Source organism: Anomaloglossus baeobatrachus, chromosome 2, assembly GCF_048569485.1.
Source record: "Anomaloglossus baeobatrachus isolate aAnoBae1 chromosome 2, aAnoBae1.hap1, whole genome shotgun sequence".
Taxonomy (NCBI): domain Eukaryota; kingdom Metazoa; phylum Chordata; class Amphibia; order Anura; family Aromobatidae; genus Anomaloglossus; species Anomaloglossus baeobatrachus.
Window position 1 is genome coordinate 163,924,748 of NC_134354.1, and position 22,516 is coordinate 163,947,263.

A 22,516-nucleotide genomic window follows, 5' to 3' on the forward strand; every position below is an offset into this window, starting at 1 on the left:
ATCTGCACTCACTCTCCCCGGGTCCACAGCAGCAGAGTCCATGCCGTAATGGTTGCTACCAAAGCTGCAATGCCCTGCTCATGAGGTAAGGGCATGCCTAATCAGGAGAACTATTCTACATTTCCAAATATTGGTATTTGCTGATATTATTGCTATTCCACCTACTATATATTGGGGATAGGATCTTGGAGATAGAATACCCCTTTAAGTCCAGTTATCCAGCTGAATGAATACTTAACAACAGAGCTCGCTATTTAGATGTGTTTTCTTGTGGTGTATAACGGACTCTCATGTTTGGTAGTCGTTCAGCAGGGAAACTATAAAAGCAAATCCCTCCATTTGGAAATGTAGTATATAGCTCTCCTGATCAATTATGTTCCTTACCTCATGAGCAGGGGATTGCAGTAATAATAATAATTTATTCATTTATATAGCGTTAATAATTCCATAGCGCTGTATGTCTTTGGAATGTGGGAGGAAACCGGAGTACCCGGAGGAAACCCACGCAAACACGGGGAGAACATACAAACTCCTTGCAGATGGTGTCCTTGGTGAGAATTAAACCCAGGACCTCAGTGCTGCAAGACTGCAGTGCTAACCACTGAGCCACCGTGCCTCCCATTTAGCTTACAGATGCATAACCACCACTCACTGTGTCTGAACACAGGAAGCTGAGCTGACAGCCGCTCTGTGCATGCGGCAGCGTCTATTGTGAAGGAGAGGGCCGTGGAAGGATAAACGCTGCACAGGTACCGTGGGACACCGGGGAACACCGGTGGGGTTATAGGGGGTGACCTGGCAGGGCCTGGGGAGGAGTTTTCTGTCGCATGTGTCATGGCAAATGCGACAGAAATCAGAGGAGTAGGGTGAATGCGGCCAGCGCGCTGCTGTGCGCGCGGCCATCTTGGATTTCTGGGAGGGCATCAGGGGGGCACTTTGGCGACACCGGGGGACCGGAGGGGACCGGGGAGGAGATTTATCATGTTTGTTCATGCCAGATGGGAGATAAATTAAATAATTTTTTACCGGCGCTGTTATTTACTGTAACGTGATCATCGGTGTACGGTGTATACCTGTGATCACGTGAGCGGGGACCGGAAAAACCGTCCTGAATCATGATCTCCAGGGTCTCAGCTAGCCCTGAAACCCCGGAGATTTTCTGACGCTGGGGGGCGTTATTCACTTATTTCTGCCTGCTGTTTATAAACGGCAGATCAGAATAAGGCTACATTAACACGATCGATCCATTTTTGCGGTCTGCAAAAAACAGTCCGTTTTCTTTCACGGGTGCATCTGTGTGGCATCCGTTTCCGTTCCGTAGACGGTCCGTATGTCATCTGTTTGTCATCCGTGTGCCTTCCATTTTTTTTGTGTACTGCAAAAAAACTGAAGGAGGGTAAATGCATAAATTTACCCAGGATCCATAGCTTCATCCTACATGAGGCGGTCACATGTTCACTCCAGTGCCATTTTCTACTGCTTTTCACAGCGTAGAGCGCTCTGGGGATTTTCTTGTGCTTGTGCACTTCATATCAGTCTTTTCTGTCATTATAATGGCAGAAAGACACATAATGTCCCACTTTCCTGCATTTTGTAATTTTGCACCCTTTGGTGCCTTTCATGTGGCACTAAGGGGTGCTTAGCTTTGTATTTAGCCAAAAAAACGAAAAAAAAAATGACGTAGGGTTCCCCCTATTTTTGTAGCTAGCTGGGGTAAAAAAAAGCAAAAAAGAAAATATCATTACTTACAGCAAGATGGAATTGCAGCTGTATATTGCTCAGGCCAAAAGACTACTACTACTCCAGCAGGATACAGCTAAACCCCCACTAGGTGGAGGCAACACAGGTGCAGGTGGAGCCATTCACACTCACTTCCAAATATGGAGGAGGTGATGGCTGGATGGTAAAACTGCACACTGGTGGCTTGCATAGAGCACTGTTCACACTGGCAGACGCACAGTCACAAACCTGCAGCCTATTAGGTGACGCCCATACTATTAGATCAGGTGGGCTGCCAAGCCGTACCCCCACTGCGCGCTACGTAGGGACAGAAACTCTGATAGCAAGGCCTAACAAAAAGGGGCCTAGCTGTATCCTGTACAAAAAAGTGTTTGAGGTTTTTTGTTAGCATTATGGCTAGAGATGAGCGAACCGGTCCCGGTTCGGCTCGAGGTCGGTTCGCCGAACGGAGGTCCCGTTCGAGTTCGGCTCGTCGAACGTTCGATGAACCGAACTCGAACTGCATAGGAAACAATGGCAGGCAATCACAAACACAGAAAAACACCTAGAAAACACCCTCAAAGGTGTCCAAAAGGTGACAAACAACTCACAACACAACACAAACACATGGGAAAGTGACAAGGACATATACTCATGCGAAAACAAAAGAGCTGGACAAGGAAAAAGAGGAGGACACACAGATATATGAGTATATGCAAGGAAACATCGATTCCATTATTGTGCAACTTGAGCCCTGCTTATTTTAGGCTTCCAATCTTGATAAATTGCCTGAGCTCGCCACGTACGCCTTGGGGATCTTGTCGTGTCCTGCAGCCAGCGTTCTCTCAGAACCTGTCTTCAGTGCTGCTGGGGGTCTGCTGGCACATAAGCACACGTGTCTGTCCACTGACAATGTGGACATGGCTCTCAGAGGACTTTTCTTCCCCTGGGTCAGCCAGGGGAGGCGAAAGGCACGCGTATTTTTGAGAGTGCTTCATGCAAAGCATCTTTTTCTTTTTCAAAAGGGGGGTCAACCGATGCCAGTCAAGTGGGGTGTGTGTGGCCCAGTTAGTGGCAATGAAGGAGACTGTGGTTGGAGTCCCCTCGCTGTGTTTCTAAAAGAACCAAGATGAACAAGTCATGGCTCTCAGAGGACTTTTCTTCCCCTGGGTCAGCCAGGGGACGGGAAAGGCACGCATATTTTTGAGAGTGCTTCATGCAAAGCATCTTTTTCTTTTTCAAAAGGGGGCTCAACCGATGCCAGTCAAGTGGGGTGTGTGTGGCCCAATTAGTGGCAACGAGGGAGACTGTGGTTGGAGTCCCCTCGCTGTGTTTCTAAAAGAACCAAAATGAACAAATCATGGCTCTCAGATGACTTTTCTTCCCCTGGGTCAGCCAGGGGACAGGAAAGGCACGCGTATTTTTGAGAGTGCTTCATGCAAAGCATCTTTTTCTTTTTTCCAAAAGGGGGCTCAACCGATGCCAGTCAAGTGGGGTTTGTGTGGCACAGTTAGTGTAAACGAGGGAGACTGTGGTTGGAGTCCCCTCGCTGTGTTTCTAAAAGAACCAAGATGAACAAGTCATGGCTCTCAGAGGACTTTTCTTCCCCTGGGTCAGCCAGGGGACGGGAAAGGCACGCGTATTTTTGAGAGTGCTTCATGCAAAGCATCTTTTTCTTTTTCAAAAGGGAGGTCAACCGATACCAGTCAAGTGGGGTGTGTGTGGCCCAATTAGTGGCAACGAGGGAGACTGTGGTGGGAGTCCCCTCGCTGTATTTCTAAAAGAACCAAGATGAACAAATCATGGCTCTCAGAGGACTTTTCTTCCCCTGCGTCAGCCAGGGGACGGGAAAGGCACACGTATTTTTGAGAGTGCTTCATGCAAAGCATCTTTTTCTTTTTCAAAAGGGGGGTCAACCGATGCCAGTCAAGTGGGGTGTGTGTGGCACAGTTAGTGTAAACGAGGGAGACTGTGGATGGAGTCCCCTCGCTGTGTTTCTAAAAGAACCAAGATGAACAAGTCATGGCTCTCAGAGGACTTTTCTTCCCCTGGGTCAGCCAGGGGATGGGAAAGGCACGCGTATTTTTGAGAGTGCTTCATGCAAAGCATCTTTTTCTTTTTCAAAAGGGGGGTCAACCGATGCCAGTCAAGTGGGGTGTGTGTGGCCCAATTAGTGGCAACGAGGGAGACTGTGGTTGGAGTCCCCTCGCTGTGTTTCTAAAAGAACCAAAATGAACAAATCATGGCTCTCAGAGGACTTTTCTTCCCCTGGGTCAGCCAGGGGACGGGAAAGGCACGCGTATTTTTGAGAGTGCTTCATGCAAAGCATCTTTTTCTTTTTCAAAAGGGGGGTCAACCGATGCCAGTCAAGTGGGGTGTGTGTGGCACAGTTAGTGTAAACGAGGGAGACTGTGGTTGGAGTCCCCTCGCTGTGTTTCTAAAAGAACCAAGATGAACAAGTCATGGCTCTCAGAGGACTTTTCTTCCCCTGGGTCAGCCAGGGGACGGGAAAGGCACGCGTATTTTTGAGAGTGCTTCATGCAAAGCATCTTTTTCTTTTTCAAAAGGGGGGTCAACCGATGCCAGTCAAGTGGGGTGTGTGTGGCACAGTTAGTGTAAACGAGGGAGACTGTGGTTGGAGTCCCCTCGCTGTGTTTTACATGCTTTTAGAAGGGCATGACATGGCTTGGAGGTTGACTTTCAGCATCTGCAAACTGTTGCCTACCAAAATGCTGCCTTTCCAACACCTGTGGTTATAGACAATGAGGAACATACTGATGAAGATGAGACGCAGATACCCGATTGGGATGACAACTTAAATATTCGGTCAGGGCAAGAAGAGGCTCGGTCTGAGGGGGAGGGGAGTGCAAACACTACAATTGATGATGAAGTTCTAGATCCCACCTACTGTCAACCCACAGTCAGACACTCAAGGAGGTCAACAGAGGCGGTGGAGGAGGATGCAACCAACGACGAAGTTACCTTGCGCCTTCCTGGACACAGTCGGAGCACTGGTAGCACGTCTACAACTGCATCCTCAGCCACCACTCTGCCTCTGATTATTATTCGGGGTGGATCAACAGGTCGCATGGCCTCTAAGCCTTGCCTAGCCTGGTCCTTTTTTGACATAGAAAAAGATCGACCAAATTATGTGATCTGTAAAATTTGTCATGGTTCTCTTAGTAGAGGTCAAAACCTCAGCAGTTTGACAACTTCTTCCATGAATCGTCACATGAATAAATATCATATGGCCCGGTGGGAAGCTCACCGTGCTGCAATGCGGCCGAGCGGAGCGAACCATCCACCGCCTGCCCCTTCCAGTGCATCCGCGCGCTCGTCATCTTATAGGACTGTGAGGACAGCTGTCACACCTGTTTTTCCACCCACAACTTCCACCACTGTAACCGCAACAGGCAGTTTGCTTGGTAGGTCGTCAGTTGGTTTGGAAGGGGAAACAAGTGAGTGTGTACAGCTCTCTCAGACATCGATAGCACCAACGTTGGATGAAGGCAACATCATGTCTCCGCCTGCACTTTCCTCACAAACCTGCATTTTTCCAGGGACACCCTACTCAACACCGTCTACACACAGCAGCCAGATCTCTGTCCCTCAGATGTGGTCAAATAAAAGGCCACTTCCTGCGACCCATGACAAAGCGAAGAGGTTGACTCTATCCCTCTGTAAGCTGTTGGCTACCGAAATGCTGCCTTTCCGCCTAGTGGACACACAGGATTTTAGAGACCTTATGTCTGTCGCTGTGATCCAGTACAAGATGCCCAATCACCACTGCTTCTCCAAGAACAGCATGCCCGCGCTACACCAGCATGTCGCACACAACATCACCACTTCCTTGAGAAACTCTGTGTGCGACAGGGTGCATTTCAACACAGATACTTGGACCAGTAAGCATAGACAGGGTCATTACATGTCACTGACTGGGCACTGGCAAACTATGGTGAGAGATGGAGAAGGGTCTGCTGTCCAAGTCTTGCCGTCCCCAGGAGTTTTTTCAATCCTTCTTCTGTATGTAGAAGTTAATACACTGCTTCAGCCTCTTCAACCTCGTGTGGGTCCTCCACCTTGGCGCAAACCCTGTGTGGTCAGGCCACCCTTCCTTGTAACTGCGCACAAGCACTACCACACACCTCCTTACTATGCTGGCAGCAGAGCTCAATGCCATCAGGCGGTCAAAGTTTTACTTTGAAATGTATGGGAAATGTGAGTCACACCGCTGAGAAGTTGTGGACGGTTAGCTCTGGATACCGAGTTTCATCAATGGTTGTCTCCACTCAACCAGCAGCCAGGGAAGGCCGGGTGCGACAATGATGCAAACATGGGTGCGGCCCTTCGCTGTGACAATGTGACACACATGGCTTGTGTGTTTCACGTGTTGAACCTGGTTGTCCAGCAATTTTTAAAGCACATCCTAGACCACATGGCCTTCTGCAGAGAGCACGGTGTAACGCCTTCCTTGATCCACACACTCAGATGGGCTGTTAATGATAGGCTAGAGGGAAGCCACTCACCAAGCAGGACCCCTAGAACCCTGAAACCCTTTAACCCCTATACAGGGATTAGGAATTGCACAGGGCCCAAGGTGATTAATACCTGTGGAAGGCTGCAGTTCCAGAGAATAGTAGTCAGGCAGGGTCAAAACATTAATTGAGGAACAGGAACAGAATGGGACGGCCAGGACTTAATCAGAAAACAAGCAGAGGTGAAATGCGGATCGGCCAACAAGGTACATAAACAGCAAGCAGGAAAAGTAGTCAGGTAACAAGCACACAAAATCATAAAACTGAACTGGGGGTAAAAATAACCAGAGGTCATAGCTATGTCTGGCAGTGGTCTGCAGACAGGATGGGCATAAAAAAGGGTGTGGTGTCTTCCCATTGGTTGTAGCTGAATGATGGTATTTCATCTGTGAGATACCCACCAGCTACATTCAGCCAGAGATTCTGCATCTGTCAAGGTAATGCAGCCCAGTGGGTGAGCATAACCTGCGTCCACCTGCGCCGCTGGCATCGACTCCTCTCCCATCATCAGCACTATTCATGAAAGGAACACGTTGTCACCTGGCGACCGGAGTACAAATTGACGGAGCGGACTCCGTTGGTGACTTAACAGCCGTGTGCGGCAATGATGCAAACCTGGCTGCGGGCCATCCTCAGGGCAATGTGACACACGTGCCTTGTATGGCTCACGTGTTGAACCGAATTCTCCAGCAATTTTTAAAACACCATCACGGCCTACATGGCCTTGTGCAGCGGGCACGCTCGCTATGTGCTCACTTCCATCGTGCGCACACAGCAGCTCAACAACTTTCATCACTCCGGAAGTCTTAGGGTCTGGCAGTTAAACGCCGGAAATTCGATGTTCCGACACGCAGGAATTGGAATCTGCACATGTTGCAGCGTTTGTGGCAGCACCGCAGAGCCCTGCTGAAATACGGTATGACATATAGCCTGGGATAACTTGATCAAGAGGTGGTGCAGATCACGCTGCTGGAGTGGTGTCAGATCAAGGACCTATGCACCCTGCTACACAGTTTACAAATGTCGACGAAGATGTTTAGCACTGGCAATGTCATTCTCAGCGTGACAATTCTGGTCATCTACATGATGGAGCACACTGTAATTATTATTCAGAGTCAGGTGTTGGGACAAGAGGAAGGGGAGGAAGTACAGGAGGAGTCATATGCGGAAGGGATAACAAGATCTACGAGGTCCAGATGGTCAGCGGCACCTATGCGGCAGTCATGGTGAGGGAGAGGGATTAACAAGGGCGCATAGTATCAGCAAAAAGTGTTGAGGAAAGTGCAGGAGCCCATGAAGAAATGGAGGACGAACTGGCGATGGGCATGGAAGACTCAGCAGATGAGTGAGAGCTTGCTCACATTTCGGTTGTGCGAGGTTGTGGGGAGAGGGCAGAGGAAGGATGCACGATTCTCACCTCTCTGCCACCAACACACCAAGGACTTGGTCCTCCTGGATGCACAAGACACATGAGCGCCTTCTTGCTGCACTACCTACATGACCCTCGAATTGTATGAATTCGAAGTAATCCTGAATACTGGGTTGCCACACTGTTAGATCCCCGGTACAAGACAAAATTTGGCAAAATAATTCCTGCCATAGAAATGGACGCACGTATATAGGAGTATCTGAAGAATGTGGTACGCAATCTTAGATCTTCTTTTCCACTAAACACCAGTGCTGCACAGAGTGAATCTCAACACTTTGTCATGGATAGGAGGAAATAGTCTTTTACTTGTCCACATCGGAGGGACCGAGGGATGGCTGCTGTGCTGAGATGGCGTTGAGTACGGTGTCCCTGCAGAGTTGCACTTTTGGTCATATACCAAAATGAGTTGAAAAAGGACAGATGCTGGTGGAAAGGGTAACAGGTGTGTTAGAAAGGGGAAAAAAGTTTTGGTCCGTGGATTTGGTGGTTAAGCAACTGTAACATTTGCTGAAGAAACACCATCTGTTACAGTGGGACTGGCAGATTTGGCTAAAGTGGTATATACTATGTTACCGCTATATAGCGAAAATTAATAAGAAAAGAAAGAGAAAGGTATATATCCCCATCAGCAGTCAGTGTCCACCGTGCTCCCAGTTGGAAAAGGAGAGGTTGGCAACTGGAAGGTTTGGTGGAGGATACAGAGCTGTGTGGCTATGAAACTAATAGTAGCCTGAACCGAGTTAGCGTCACAGGGTCCACATGCCCACCCAGCCCAGGAACTCCCTGTTAACAACACAGGGGCCATTGAGTACGCTGACCGTGTGCGTAGGGGCACACCTGTGGACAGCAGGCGCATCAGCAGCAGCAGGCCTGTTAATGCCACTGGGCTGCACAAGCAGGACTGGTAGGACAGGAGCTGGTCTTAACCATTCTGCGTTACCAACTGTGGTGGTGGCCTGCATCGACACCCTATCCCTGCCTACCTCTGGCCTAAAGCCGCAATGGGTTCAACACATGGAGGTGTGCTCTTTCGGAGCATAATAGAAGACTGCGCACCTCCTTGTTGGCTCAAGCCCCTTTTATAACCTGGGTCCGTCCCAAACCAGGGTGAACCACAATGCACCTCCTGGAGACAAAAGTAGAGTGACACGTCATGAGTGGCATAACTAGCGTCCTATTTGGAACCGCAACTTCAATGATGACCTCATGGCTGCCATGACCCAAACACCTCACCAGTCATCGTCTGACCATCAATAATGCGGTGACAAGTCATAGGGGTGGGCCTCTGCAAGCCATTTGGGAGGACACCTGATGCCCTGTGGTCTATATGGGACCCCCACATCAGGGCCAGGGCCAAAGAGTTCATTACCGGACCTAGTCTCTGATGCAGAAAGTGAATGAGCATGCTCAGTAGCATGAAATACAGTCTCTGAAAAAAGACTATCAGCTTTAGCATGGTGTCTAGGCACAAAACAGGACTTAGACCCGGCACGGAATGCAAGCACCTGTGCAAAGAGGCTTTTCACACTTAGTGTTGGAGCATGCGCTGTATCCCGAAAAGAAGACTTAGCGTCAGGAATAACACAGTCAGGCTGAGCATACTCACTAGGCGAAACACTGTAATTATGCTGCAGCTGGGGTAAATCGGCACACGCATGCGCACTAGCTGCCTCTCCACACTTAGACGTGGAGGTGAAATTGCTCTTGGAGATGCTGTCTATGAACAGAAGGAAAAGCTAAAGGAAGCCTGACTTTCTATCCCTCCGAATTATGAAATGCAGCAATGAATTCCATGAGTTTGCTATAACATTAGCGTAGCAAAATGTGCATGAGGGTGTCATGTAGAGGTGCTAGAAATAGCTTGTCACCAGTGGGGCACTAATGGAATACAACAGCCAGTTCTATGATGCCACTAAATGGCAGTATTTTGTGCTATCATTATAGCTTATTAAAAACAGAGCAGGAGGGTGTCATGCAGAGGTGCTAGAAATAGCTTGTCACCAGTGGGGCACTAATGGAATACAACAGCCAGTTCTATGATGCCACTAAATGGCAGTATTTTTTGCTATCATTATAGCTTATTAAAAACAGAGCAGGAGGGTGTCATGCAGAGGTGCTAGAAATAGCTTGTCACCAGTGGGGCACTAATGGAATACAACAGCCAGTTCTATGATGCCACTAAATGGCAGTATTTTGTGCTATCATTATAGCTTATTAAAAACAGAGCAGGAGGGTGTCATGCAGAGGTGCTGCACATAGATTTGCATTAGTGTGACTAGACAAAAGTACAATAGCCACGTTTAGGATGCCACTAGGTACACTGAGTGTTTGCTAGTATAATGGCTTAGTTTAAAAAAGTTGGAGTGTGCAATGCAGGCAGACGTGCTGCAAATATCTTTACAATAGTGTGAATAGACAAAAGTACAATAGCCACGTTTAGGATGCCACTAGGTACACTGACTGTTTGCTAGTATAATGGCTTAGTTTAAAAAAGTTGGAGTGTGCAATGCAGGCAGACGTGCTGCAAATATCTTTACAATAGTGTGAATAGACAAAAGTACAATAGCCACGTTTAGGATGCCACTAGGTACACTGACTGTTTGCTAGTATAATGGCTTAGTTTAAAAAAGTTGGAGTGTGCAATGCAGGCAGACGTGCTGCAAATATCTTTACAATAGTGTGAATAGACAAAAGTACAATAGCCACGTTTAGGATGCCACTAGGTACACTGACTGTTTGCTAGTATAATGGCTTAGTTTAAAAAAGTTGGAGTGTGCAATGCAGGCAGACGTGCTCTGCAAATGTATGTGCACTAGTGGGACTATAGCAAAGTCCAATAGCCACGTTTAGGATGCCACTAGGTACACTGAGTGTTTGCTAGTATAATGGCTTAGTTTAAAAAAGTTGGAGTGTGCAATGCAGGCAGACGTGCTGCAAATATCTTTACAATAGTGTGAATAGACAAAAGTACAATAGCCACGTTTAGGATGCAACTAGGTACACTGACTGTTTGCTAGTATAATGGCTTAGTTTAAAAAAGTTGGAGTGTGCAATGCAGGCAGACGTGCTGCAAATATCTTTACAATAGTGTGAATAGACAAAAGTACAAAAGCCACGTTTAGGATGCCACTAGGTACACTGACTGTTTGCTAGTATAATGGCTTAGTTTAAAAAAGTTGGAGAGTGAAATGCAGGCAGACGTGCTCTGCAAATGTCTTTGCAATAGTGTGAATAGACAAAAGTACAATAGCCACGTTTAGGATGCCACTAGTTACACTGAGTGTTTGCTAGTATGATGGCTTAGTTTAAATAAGTTGGAGTGTGCAATGCAGGCAGACGTGCTGCAAATATCTTTACAATAGTGTGAATAGACAAAAGTACAATAGCCACGTTTAGGATGCCACTAGGTACACTGACTGTTTGCTAGTATAATGGCTTAGTTTAAAAAAGTTGGAGTGTGCAATGCAGGCAGACGTGCTGCAAATATCTTTACAATAGTGTGAATAGACAAAAGTACAATAGCCACGTTTAGGATGCCACCAGGTACACTGAGTGTTTGCTAGTATAATGGCTTAGTTTAAAAAAGTTGGAGTGTGCAATGCAGGCAGACGTGCTCTGAAAATGTCTTTGCAATAGTGTGAATAGACAAAAGTACAATAGCCACGTTTAGGATGCCACTAGGTACACTGAGTGTTTGCTAGTATAATGGCTTAGTTTAAAAAAGTTGGAGTGTGCAATGCAGGCAGACGTGCTGCAAATATCTTTACAATAGTGTGAATAGACAAAAGTACAATAGCCACGTTTAGGATGCCACTAGGTACACTGACTGTTTGATAGTATAATGGCTTAGTTTAAAAAAGTTGGAGTGTGCAATGCAGGCAGACGTGCTGCAAATATCTTTACAATAGTGTGAATAGACAAAAGTACAATAGCCACGTTTAGGATGCCACTAGGTACACTGACTGTTTGCTAGTGTAATGGCTTAGTTTAAAAAAGTTGGAGTGTGCAATGCAGGCAGACGTGCTCTGCAAATGTCTTTGCAATAGTGTGAATAGACAAAAGTACAATAGCCACGTTTAGGATGCCACTAGGTACACTGAGTGTTTGCTAGTATAATGGCTTAGTTTAAAAAAGTTGGAGTGTGCAATGCAGGCAGACGTGCTGCAAATATCTTTACAATAGTGTGAATAGACAAAAGTACAATAGCCACATTTAGGATGCCACTAGGTACACTGACTGTTTGCTAGTATAATGGCTTAGTTTAAAAAAGTTGGAGTGTGCAATGCAGGCAGACGTGCTGCAAATATCTTTACAATAGTGTGAATAGACAAAAGTACAATAGCCACGTTTAGGATGCCACTAGGTACACTGACTGTTTGCTAGTATAATGGCTTAGTTTAAAAAAGTTGGAGTGTGCAATGCAGGCAGACGTGCTGCAAATATCTTTACAATAGTGTGAATAGACAAAAGTACAATAGCCACGTTTAGGATGCCACTAGGTACACTGACTGTTTGCTAGTATAATGGCTTAGTTTAAAAAAGTTGGAGTGTGCAATGCAGGCAGACGTGCTGCAAATATCTTTACAATAGTGTGAATAGACAAAAGTACAATAGCCACGTTTAGGATGCCACTAGGTACACTGAGTGTTTGCTAGTATAATGGCTTAGTTTAAAAAAGTTGGAGTGTGCAATGCAGGCAGACGTGCTGCAAATATCTTTACAATAGTGTGAATAGACAAAAGTACAATAGCCACGTTTAGGATGCCACTAGGTACACTGAGTGTTTGCTAGTATAATGGCTTAGTTTAAAAAAGTTGGAGTGTGCAATGCAGGCAGACGTGCTGCAAATATCTTTACAATAGTGTGAATAGACAAAAGTACAATAGCCACGTTTAGGATGCCACTAGGTACACTGACTGTTTGCTAGTATAATGGCTTAGTTTAAAAAAGTTGGAGTGTGCAATGCAGGCAGACGTGCTCTGCAAATGTCTTTGCACTAGTGGGACTATAGCAAAGTCCAATAGCCACGCTTAGGATGCCACTAGGTACACTGAGTGTTTGCTAGTATAATGGCTTAGTTTAAAAAAGTTGGAGTGTGCAATGCAGGCAGACGTGCTCTGCAAATGTCTTTGCACTAGTGGGACTATAGCAAAGTCCAATAGCCACGTTTAGGATGCCACTAGGTACACTGACTGTTTGCTAGTATAATGGCTTAGTTTAAAAAGAGTTGGAGTCTGCAATGCAGGCAGACGTGCTCTGCAAATGTCTTTGCACTAGTGGGACTATAGCAAAGTCCAATAGCCACGTTTAGGATGCCACTAGGTACACTGAGTGTTTGCTAGTATAATGGCTTACTTATAATGAGTTGGAGTGTGCAGAGGACAGGAGGGTACAGTGCCAGGATTGTGGGTATGGGTAGAGGAATGGAAGCCTGCCTTTCTATTCTCTCCTAATGGTGAAATGCAGGGAGGAAATCCCTGACCTTGGCTACACAGACGCTGTTGCTGTTTTCAGGACCTGTCACCTATGGCTCTCTGACCCTGCCGGTTTAAGCCCTTAAAAGGACTGCTAGAAAGTGCTCCCCCTAAGCTGTCTAACGCTGTGTATGCAGCGCATACAGCTGTATCGGCGATAGGACTCAGGAGGACGGAGCTGCGACAGTGATGTCTGACACCAAAGGCGCAGAAGAGATAATGGCGTCCTGGAGGAAAATGTCCGGTTTTATAATGCAGGGACATGTGACATGGACATCCTATCACACATGCCGTTGCTTCTCTGGCTAAAAGTCCACTTAGCTGTGTGTGTCTGGGATTGGCTGACATGCTGGCCCGCCCCACTACACGCGCGCGCTTAGGGAAGGAAGACAAGGAAAAAAAAAAAAAATGGCGATCGCCATTATAGAAACAGCAGTATTCTGAAGGCGCTGTTCACGCACACTATACACTGAAATGTCATAATAGTGTGATTCACAGAGTGACTTACACTATTACAGCAGAAACCAAGCTAGGATTTAGCTGTTTTTTTGCTGCTAGAACCGTTCTCGAACGTTTCTAGAACTATCGAGCTTTTGCAAAAAGCTCGAGTTCTAGTTCGATCTAGAACAGGCCCCAAAATCACTCGAGCCTAGAACTGGAGAACCTCGAACCACGAACCGCGCTCAACTTTAGTTATGGCCATAAGACGTAAGCCTACAACCCTCGTCACGGGAACCTCATGCTTGTAGGTCCCTACACTATATATAATAAAAAAAAGCAAAAAAGAAAATATCATTACTTACAGCAAGATGGAATTGCAGCTGTATATTGCTCAGGCCAAAAGACTACTACTACTCCAGCAGGATACAGCTAAACCCCCACTAGGTGGAGGCAACACAGGTGCAGGTGGAGCCATTCACACTCACTTCCAAATATGAAGGAGGTGATGGCTGGATGGCTCCACCTGCACCTGTGTTGCCTCCACGTAGTGGGGGTTTAGCTGTATCCTGCTGGAGTAGTAGTAGTCTTTTGGCCTGAGCAATATACAGCTGCAATTCCATCTTGCTGTAAGTAATGATATTTTCTTTTTTGCTTTTTTTTATTATATATAGTGTAGGGACCTACAAGCATGAGGTTCCCGTGACGAGGGTTGTAGGCTTACGTCTTATGGCCATAATGCTAACAAAAAACTTCAAACACTTTTTTGTACAGGATACAGCCAGGCCCCTTTTTGTTAGGCCTTGCTATCAGAGTTTCTGTCCCTACGTAGCGCGCAGTGGGGGTACGGCTTGGCAGCCCGCCTGATCTAATAGTATGGGCGTCACCTAATAGGCTGCGGGTTTGTGACTGTGCGTCTGCCAGTGTGAACAGTGCTCTATGCAAGCCACCAGAGTGCAGTTTTACCATCCAGCCATCACCTCCTCCATATTTGGAAGTGAGTGTGAATGGCTCCACCTGCACCTGTGTTGCCTCCACCTAGTGGGGGTTTAGCTGTATCCTGCTGGAGTAGTAGTAGTCTTTTGGCCTGAGCAATATACAGCTGCAATTCCATCTTGCTGTAAGTAATGATATTTTCTTTTTTGCTTTTTTTATTATATATAGTGTAGGGACCTACAAGCATGAGGTTCCCATGACGAGGGTTGTAGGCTTACGTCTTATGGCCATAACGCTAACAAAAAACCTCAAACACTTTTTTGTACAGGATACAGCCAGGCCCCTTTTTGTTAGGCCTTGCTATCAGAGTTTCTGTCCCTACATAGCGCGCAGTGGGGGTACGGCTTGGCAGCCCGCCTGATCTAATAGTATGGGCGTCACCTAATAGGCTGCGGGTTTGTGACTGTGCGTCTGCCAGTGTGAACAGTGCTCTATGCAAGCCACCAGTGTGCAGTTTTACCATCCAGCCATCACCTCCTCCATATTTGGAAGTGAGTGTGAATGGCTCCACCTGCACCTGTGTTGCCTCCACCTAGTGGGGGTTTAGCTGTATCCTGCTGGAGTAGTAGTAGTCTTTTGGCCTGAGCAATATACAGCTAGCTAGGGTAAAGCAGACGGCTGCAGCCTGCAGACCACAGCTGGCAACCTCACCTTGGCTGGTAATCCAAAACTGAGGGCACCCCACGCTGTTATTTTAAATTAAATAAATAATTAAAAAAAAAACACGTAGGGGTCCCCCCAAAATTGGATCACCAGCCAAGGTAAAGCAGACAGCTGGGGTATGATATTCTCAGACTTGGGAGGTCCATGGTTATTGGACTCTCCCCAGCCTAAAAATAGCAGGCCGCAGCCGCCCCAGAAGTGGCGCATCCATTAGATGTGCCAATCCTGGTGCTTCACCCCAGCTCATCCCGCGCCTTGGTGCGGTGGCAAACGGGGTAATATATGGGGTTAATACCAGATGTGTAATGTCACCTGGCATCAAGCCCTGGGGTTGGTGAGGTCAGGCGTCTATCAGATACCTGACATCACCAACCCAGTCAGTAATAAAAAAAAATAGACGACAAACACATTTTTATTTGAAAAAATACTCCCCAATACATTCCCTCTTTACCAATTTTTTAGAAAGAAAAACAAATCCAGGTCTGGTGTAATCCAAGGGGTTGCCATGACGATCCACACTGTCCCAGTCAATGAAGAGCAGGATGTTCCCCATTGGCTGGGAGAGCAATGCAGTGACCTGAGCTAACATCAATGGGTCAGCCCAGGTCACTGCAGGGCATGACAAGTGCTGCTGTAAGCGAGGTACATTACCTGCGCTGATCTCCTGCACTGCTGACAGCACCTGTCACTGAGTTCAATGACCGCCGCCTTCACAGCCAAGTATCGTGAGAGGCCCGTGACGTCACCGCTAGTCAGTCTCGGGTCGGAAACGAGAGAAGGTGATGTGACAAGTGGCGGCCATGGAGGACAGTGACAGCGCTGAGGTCGGGACTTCATCACCGCAGGTAAGCCGAGCGGGACCATGTGTGCAGAGTGCCAGGAGGACGTCAGTGTCGTGGACTGCATGGCTGGGGACGTGTGTGTGTGTATGTATGTGTACATGCCGCGTGCAGGAGTGGGCGGAGTGAGCTGAGCGGGGAAGTGTGGGCTTCCTGCACGTAACTAGGATAAACATCGGGTTACTAACCAAAGCGCTTTGCTTGGATACTCGATGTTTATCTTGGTTACCAGCTTCTGGCAGGCTGCCAGCGATGGCTCCTGCACACTGTAGCTGTAGAAAGCCCTGCTTTTTGCTGCTAGAATCGTTCTTGAACGTATCTAGAACTATCGAGCTTTAGCAAAAAGCTCGAGTTCTAGTTCTATCTAGAACACCCCCAAAAATCACTCGAGCCGCGAACTGGATAACCTTGAACCGCGAACCGCGTTCAACTCTAATAGATAGCTCATTAAAATAGTGGAATGGTAAAGTTTTTCTTTTGTCTAAAAAAAAAATTACAAAGAGGTAAAAGAAGTTCAAAGAAAATATAATTGTCCAACACACAATCCAGTAAACACACTTTGTCTGACATGCAAGCCCTAGTTTCAGGATTCAATTACAGTATCAAGCATAATAAACAACTGTTACTAAGGTGCTTATTCTGCAGACTACAATAGATTAATCAATTCACAGTTATGAGGAATCTGCAGGTCTAACCCTATCACTTGAACCTTTGAATTACACTGGTCAACACAAAAAAATCATCAGCCTAGGTAATATGTCTGTTTTATGGAGTTTGATGTGCTAATTCCAAAAAAATACTTAATTTTGCTTGATCACAGAAAGTTTCTGAGATAAATGCCCTGGCAGTATATCAATCATCCGAACAAATTCTGCTATGTGTGTGGTTCTTTTTTTACACCAAAAGGCAAAGTATGTTCAATCACTCATGATATTAAAAAGATGTACCAGATGTACTTTAAGTGTCCACTTGGGGATCAAGACACAAACTGAACCTCTCATGTAGTATGCTCAAATTGTTCAAATGGTCTTTGTGACTTGTTGAATATGAGGAAAATGGCTTTGACATTTGCTGTTCCTATGATTTGGAGAGAACTCAAAAATCATAGTGATGATTGCTACTTTTGTTTTTTCAAACTGAAGGGCTTTTCTACAAAGAACAAATATAAGATTAATTACCCTGAACTTGAATCTACGATCTTGCCAGTTCCTGTACCACTGTTGTTTGGATTGGATGAAAATGAAATAGAATATGAATACTGGCGAAGACATGGAAACCTCAAATCAAGATGAGTATGTACCTGATGGAGCAGTCGAGCGGCTAGTACACTTTACTCAACATGGATTAAATTATATTATCACAGACCTTTCATTGTTAAAAGATAAAGCTGAACTTCTTGCATTTAGGTTGAAATAGAAGAATCTTCTTCATGATGATGTCAAAGTGTTATTTATTACCAAAACAGAAGTAACACTTTAACACAATTTTTCACAATTGATGGACCAATGGTGTACTGTAACAATGTGGCCTCTTTGAAGAACTGAATCAAGAGTATTTTGTTGCACATTGTCGATTGTTTATTGACTCATCCCAGAGAAGTTTGAAAGCAGTGTTGCTTCACAATGGAAATATCAAACCATCAATCCCTATTGGTTACTCATGTCATCTAAAGGAAAGTTATGAAAATCTGTCAGTTGTTTTGGATGCTATACAATATAAGCATTATCAATAGAATATCTGTGGAGATTTGAAATTGATTGGTCTGCTAATGGGAATGCAATTAGGTTTCACACAATATTGTTGCTTCTTGTGTTTATGGGACAGTAGAAATACAGTAGGGCATTATGTTCGTCGTGATTGGGGACAGAGAAACATCTATGCTCCAGGTATCGACAATTTTGTTGTCAGCATAATCCTTTAGTTGCGCCAACAAAAATCTTTCTTCCTCCACTACATATAAAGTTGGGATTGATTAAAAACTTTGTGAAAGCCATGGCAAAGACAGATTCACACATATTCCAGTACATTACACAGAAATTCTCCAGCTTTTTACCAGCAAAACTGAAGGAAGGGCTGTTTGTTGGTCCTCAGATCAGAGAGCTTATGAGAGATGATGTGTAGGAACTCTAAATGATAAGGAATTGAGATCTTGGAAAAGCTTCAAGTGGATCTGTGAAAACGTCTTAGGAAAAAATAAATCTCCAGAATATGTTGAAGGTGTTGAGGAGCTGCTAAATGCATATCAGTGTCATGGATGTTGCATGTCTCCGAAAATGCACTTTTTACATTCACATTTAGATTTATTCCTTCAAAATCTGGGGTATGTAAGAGATGAACAAGGCAAGCGGTTTCACCAGGACATTAAAGTAATGGGACACTGCTACCACGGTTTTTGGAATGACTCAATGATGGCAGATCACAGTTGGATGTTATATAGGGACAACCCTGACAAATTGTATCAATGACAGTCTAATGTCAAGCACTTTTCATTTTTTATCATATTTTGATTTCTATTTTGCAAGTGAAATTATTTTGGTTCAATAAAAACTGTTTTGTAAGGTGAAGTATTTTTTTCTCATATGTATATTACTGTTTTCTTAATGTCGCCAGTATATTTCCTATACCTTATAATAATGGTACTGCTCCATGGAAACTACACATGCTACAGAAAAACTAAATACATTTTTGAAATCAGGACAAAAAGATGATTCAAAAAGGAAGTACAAAAGAAAAGTACAAAGTTACCTGGGATGATTACAAAAAATATTTTTTTGCAGACCTGTTTTATTATTCACAGAGTGACGCTACCACTTCCAACTGCAATGTGCTTCAGTGCTGCAGCAGTACCCCAGAATGAGATTAGGCCTTTTATATCCCTACTAGCAAAATACCCGCGGCTTTGCTAGCAGAAAATATGTGAAACTGTTAGTTATGCTCGCTAAAGTTAAATTTTCAGTCTCACCCTGAAGTTGACATTTTCATTGATTATAATTTTCATTTTTTCAGGTATCATGTTCTTTAGCAATATCACTATGTGTGCATGTGGAAGACCTCTTTTTTGCTACTTAATTGAATACATCTAAGGCTAGCGCCACACATCCGTGCCTCCGGTACGTGTTTGCCATTTTTTACATGTACCGGAGACACGGAGACACGTACAGCAATGCCACCCTATGGTAGCAGGCACACACACGTAAAACCACACGGAACGTGTGTCCGTGTGCGTTTGTACGTGTGTGCGATTTTCAAAGCGCTGACATGTCCGTTTTTTCACCGGCAGCACGGGTGTCACACGGCCCGCACCCGTACCACACGGGTGTAGTGTGGATGCGGTCCCGTGTGACACGCGCCGGAGAAAACACACATGTCAGTGCAAAAAAAACAAAACATTAACTCACCTTCTCCAGCCCTCCTGTCTCTGCCGCTGCTGCCTATTGCTGCCAACCGCCGCTCATTATTCTCATTGAATATTCACTTCACTGCCTGGCAGCAGCAGCAGCGGGGAGACGGGAGGGCTGGAGACCGAGGATCAGCACCACGGACAGCAGCGCGGACATCAGGAAGGACCAGGTGAGTATAATAATTACCGGTTCTAAGTGTGCTATCGCGGATAGAACACGTAGAACACACGTGTCCCGCACGTACCAGAGACACGTACTTACCTGCACGCAACACGCAGGGAAAATACGTGTCTCTCGGCACGTGCGTGAATTTCACGTGAGTGTGGCAGAAGCCTAAGATAGAGTTTCACCAAAAATGTGACTCTGTATAATTACTTACATGGCTTTGATCAGTGTTAGTTTAAACACCCTTGCTGTTAAATCATGTCAATCAGAGGGACTCTGACCTGTTCCCTTATCTCTGGCCAAATAGGATTATATGAAACTAATAATAAAATCTGGATGGCCATATATCCAAACATATGTCATGATGTTCTGAATGTACTCGTGCATATGTCTATTACTTCCTGAAAAATGTAGCCAGTAAAATAACCAGAGCCCAATGTCCACCATGTTGCCATCATTAGCAAGTGCATCTCTTAAATTAATGTATTCATCCACTCCATAGTTTTTATTGGTTCAGTTATATGTACAAAAGACGCTCGCTTTACACCTTTGCATACATATCATTTATAAATTGATGAAAAACTTGCCTACATTGTAAAATATGGTTTGATAAACCATGTCTGATCATTTTTTGGTAGGCATACAAGTCCATAGCTGATATTTTTTATTGGTTGGCCTAGCAGTGTTGGGATCAGTCATTTGCATTTTATTAAAGTGTAAACTATCTTGGCCATTCCAAAATATTATAGGATATTGCAGGTCATTATATGATCTTTGTGTTTCTACAATTCATTGAAGACTTTTGCTTCATCACTGAATCATTACAATAGCTACTTTCTTAACGCTAACTGATTTTGCTGAAGGAAAAATCTTTGCAAACTCAAAACAATGTTTATGTTTGTCTCAGGTATAGCTTCACAACATCGATCAGCTGGCATCTGTTCATGTCCCAAAAAGTAAATTTGTAAAAATGTTAGGTCTTTATTTGCTTCAGGAAGTATTAAACCTATTTTGTGATATATTTGACCATGGACTTTAAAAGTTGGAACAAATCCTGCTTTCTTGAGTACAGCCGTTGTCCCAATGGATGTCTGCTTGAAAGATTAAATTGTATCACCTAATACTTTGCAGAATATGCTTGGACTCAGGAGATGTTACCGATATGTATGAAAAAAAGTGGTTCAGGAGGTACACATAAAGGTGGCAAACTGACTTTACCATTTGAGCAGCACGTACCAGGCAATTCCAAGTTAAACTTTTTTGCTTGACAATGTTCACATATTTCGTCTATTTTGCCTACTATGACTTTCTGATGTGACCTATAGTCCTGAATTGGATCATTTCCAAACTGAAGTGAGCCTGCCTATGTCTTTCCACAAGTTGCACAGGTCGTATGCTGTCATTTTGACAATGTTCATCCTTTTGTTCAGATGTTTCGGTATTACTTGATTCAGCTGGTCTCATCCGATTCTCTGGAAGATCATATTCCTGGTGTTTAGATGATTCAGCTTCCCTTGATTCAGCCTGTCTCATCCTATTCTCTTGGAAATGACGTTCCCTTTGTTCAGATGTTTCAGCTGCCTTTTGATTCAGCAGGTCTCATCCATTTCCTTCCAAGCCTGGTCTCGTATTGTTCACTTGTCTCAGCTGTTTGAGACAATTTTGCTTTCTTAGCTTTAGTAGATAATAATTTTTTAGGCTGCATTTTAAAAGTCCTTAGTATTGTGACCCATAGTAATCACCTCACACTGATCAGAGATCTAATAGCTAAATCTATACATATAAAGCAGAAAATGTGTGTCCTGAAGAATTGAATATCTCAGGTATGAAAAATGCATCACAGTCAGACTGTTCTAGTTATCCATGGAAACCAATCAGGGCTCAACTTTACTTTACTTCAGCTGTGAGGCAATTCTCATAAATGAGGCCACAGTTACTTCTGCAGTGGATTTAGGAAACCAGATCAATCTTAGGCCTCTTTCATACGTTAGTATATCATCAGTATTTGGATGCCAAAACCAAAAGTGTCTCCAAAACACAAAAGTGTCAGTCTTTAAATTATTGTTCTTCTCTGTAAGTATCACTCCTGGTTTTGGCATCCAAATACTGATGAAACACTGATGCAAAATACTGACGTGTGAAAGAGGCCTTACTTTGAGGCAATTCTCATAATTGAGGCCCCAGGTACTTCTATAGTTGTTATAGGCAACCAGAGCCATCTTACTATGAGGCAATTCTCATAAATGAGGCCCAAGTTACTTGTGCACTAGTTGTTGAAAGTCATTGCTATAGTCATAGACTTTGGATTGAGTTATCAGGTTGCACCACCCTAGCGATTATATGGTTGCTGCCCCTTTAAGAGTGACTCTTTGGGTGCCATAACTTTAATTTTTTAAGACCCGTTGCGAAAAATCTCTGGTTTCGCATTCAACACACAGACACTCATTTTCTCGTATATTTCTTTAGAGCCTAAATTCGGGGGGCCAAATCTCAAATAAAAAAGCACTCTTAATCCCTTAATGACCAATGGTGTACATAGCACATCATGAGCGGGTGTCAGTTCTTGACGAGATATGTATGCTATGTCTTTAAATTGTCACTGTGTATAAACACAAGTTGACAGTCCTGTGCTATCAGTTATCACTGACAGCTGACGAGCACAGGAAGAGTTGCAGGGATCCATTTCATAGGTCCTCACACTCACATGACTATGATCTGACTGATGATAACAGCATGATCGCACATGAGTTGCTGAAATATCAGCACTTCCCACACAGTCACTGCAGGGTGCAGGAGCTTGACTCAGCAGACAGCCAAGCTCCTGCAGTAACAGCCAGGGATGGTGCCTGCAGCTCCT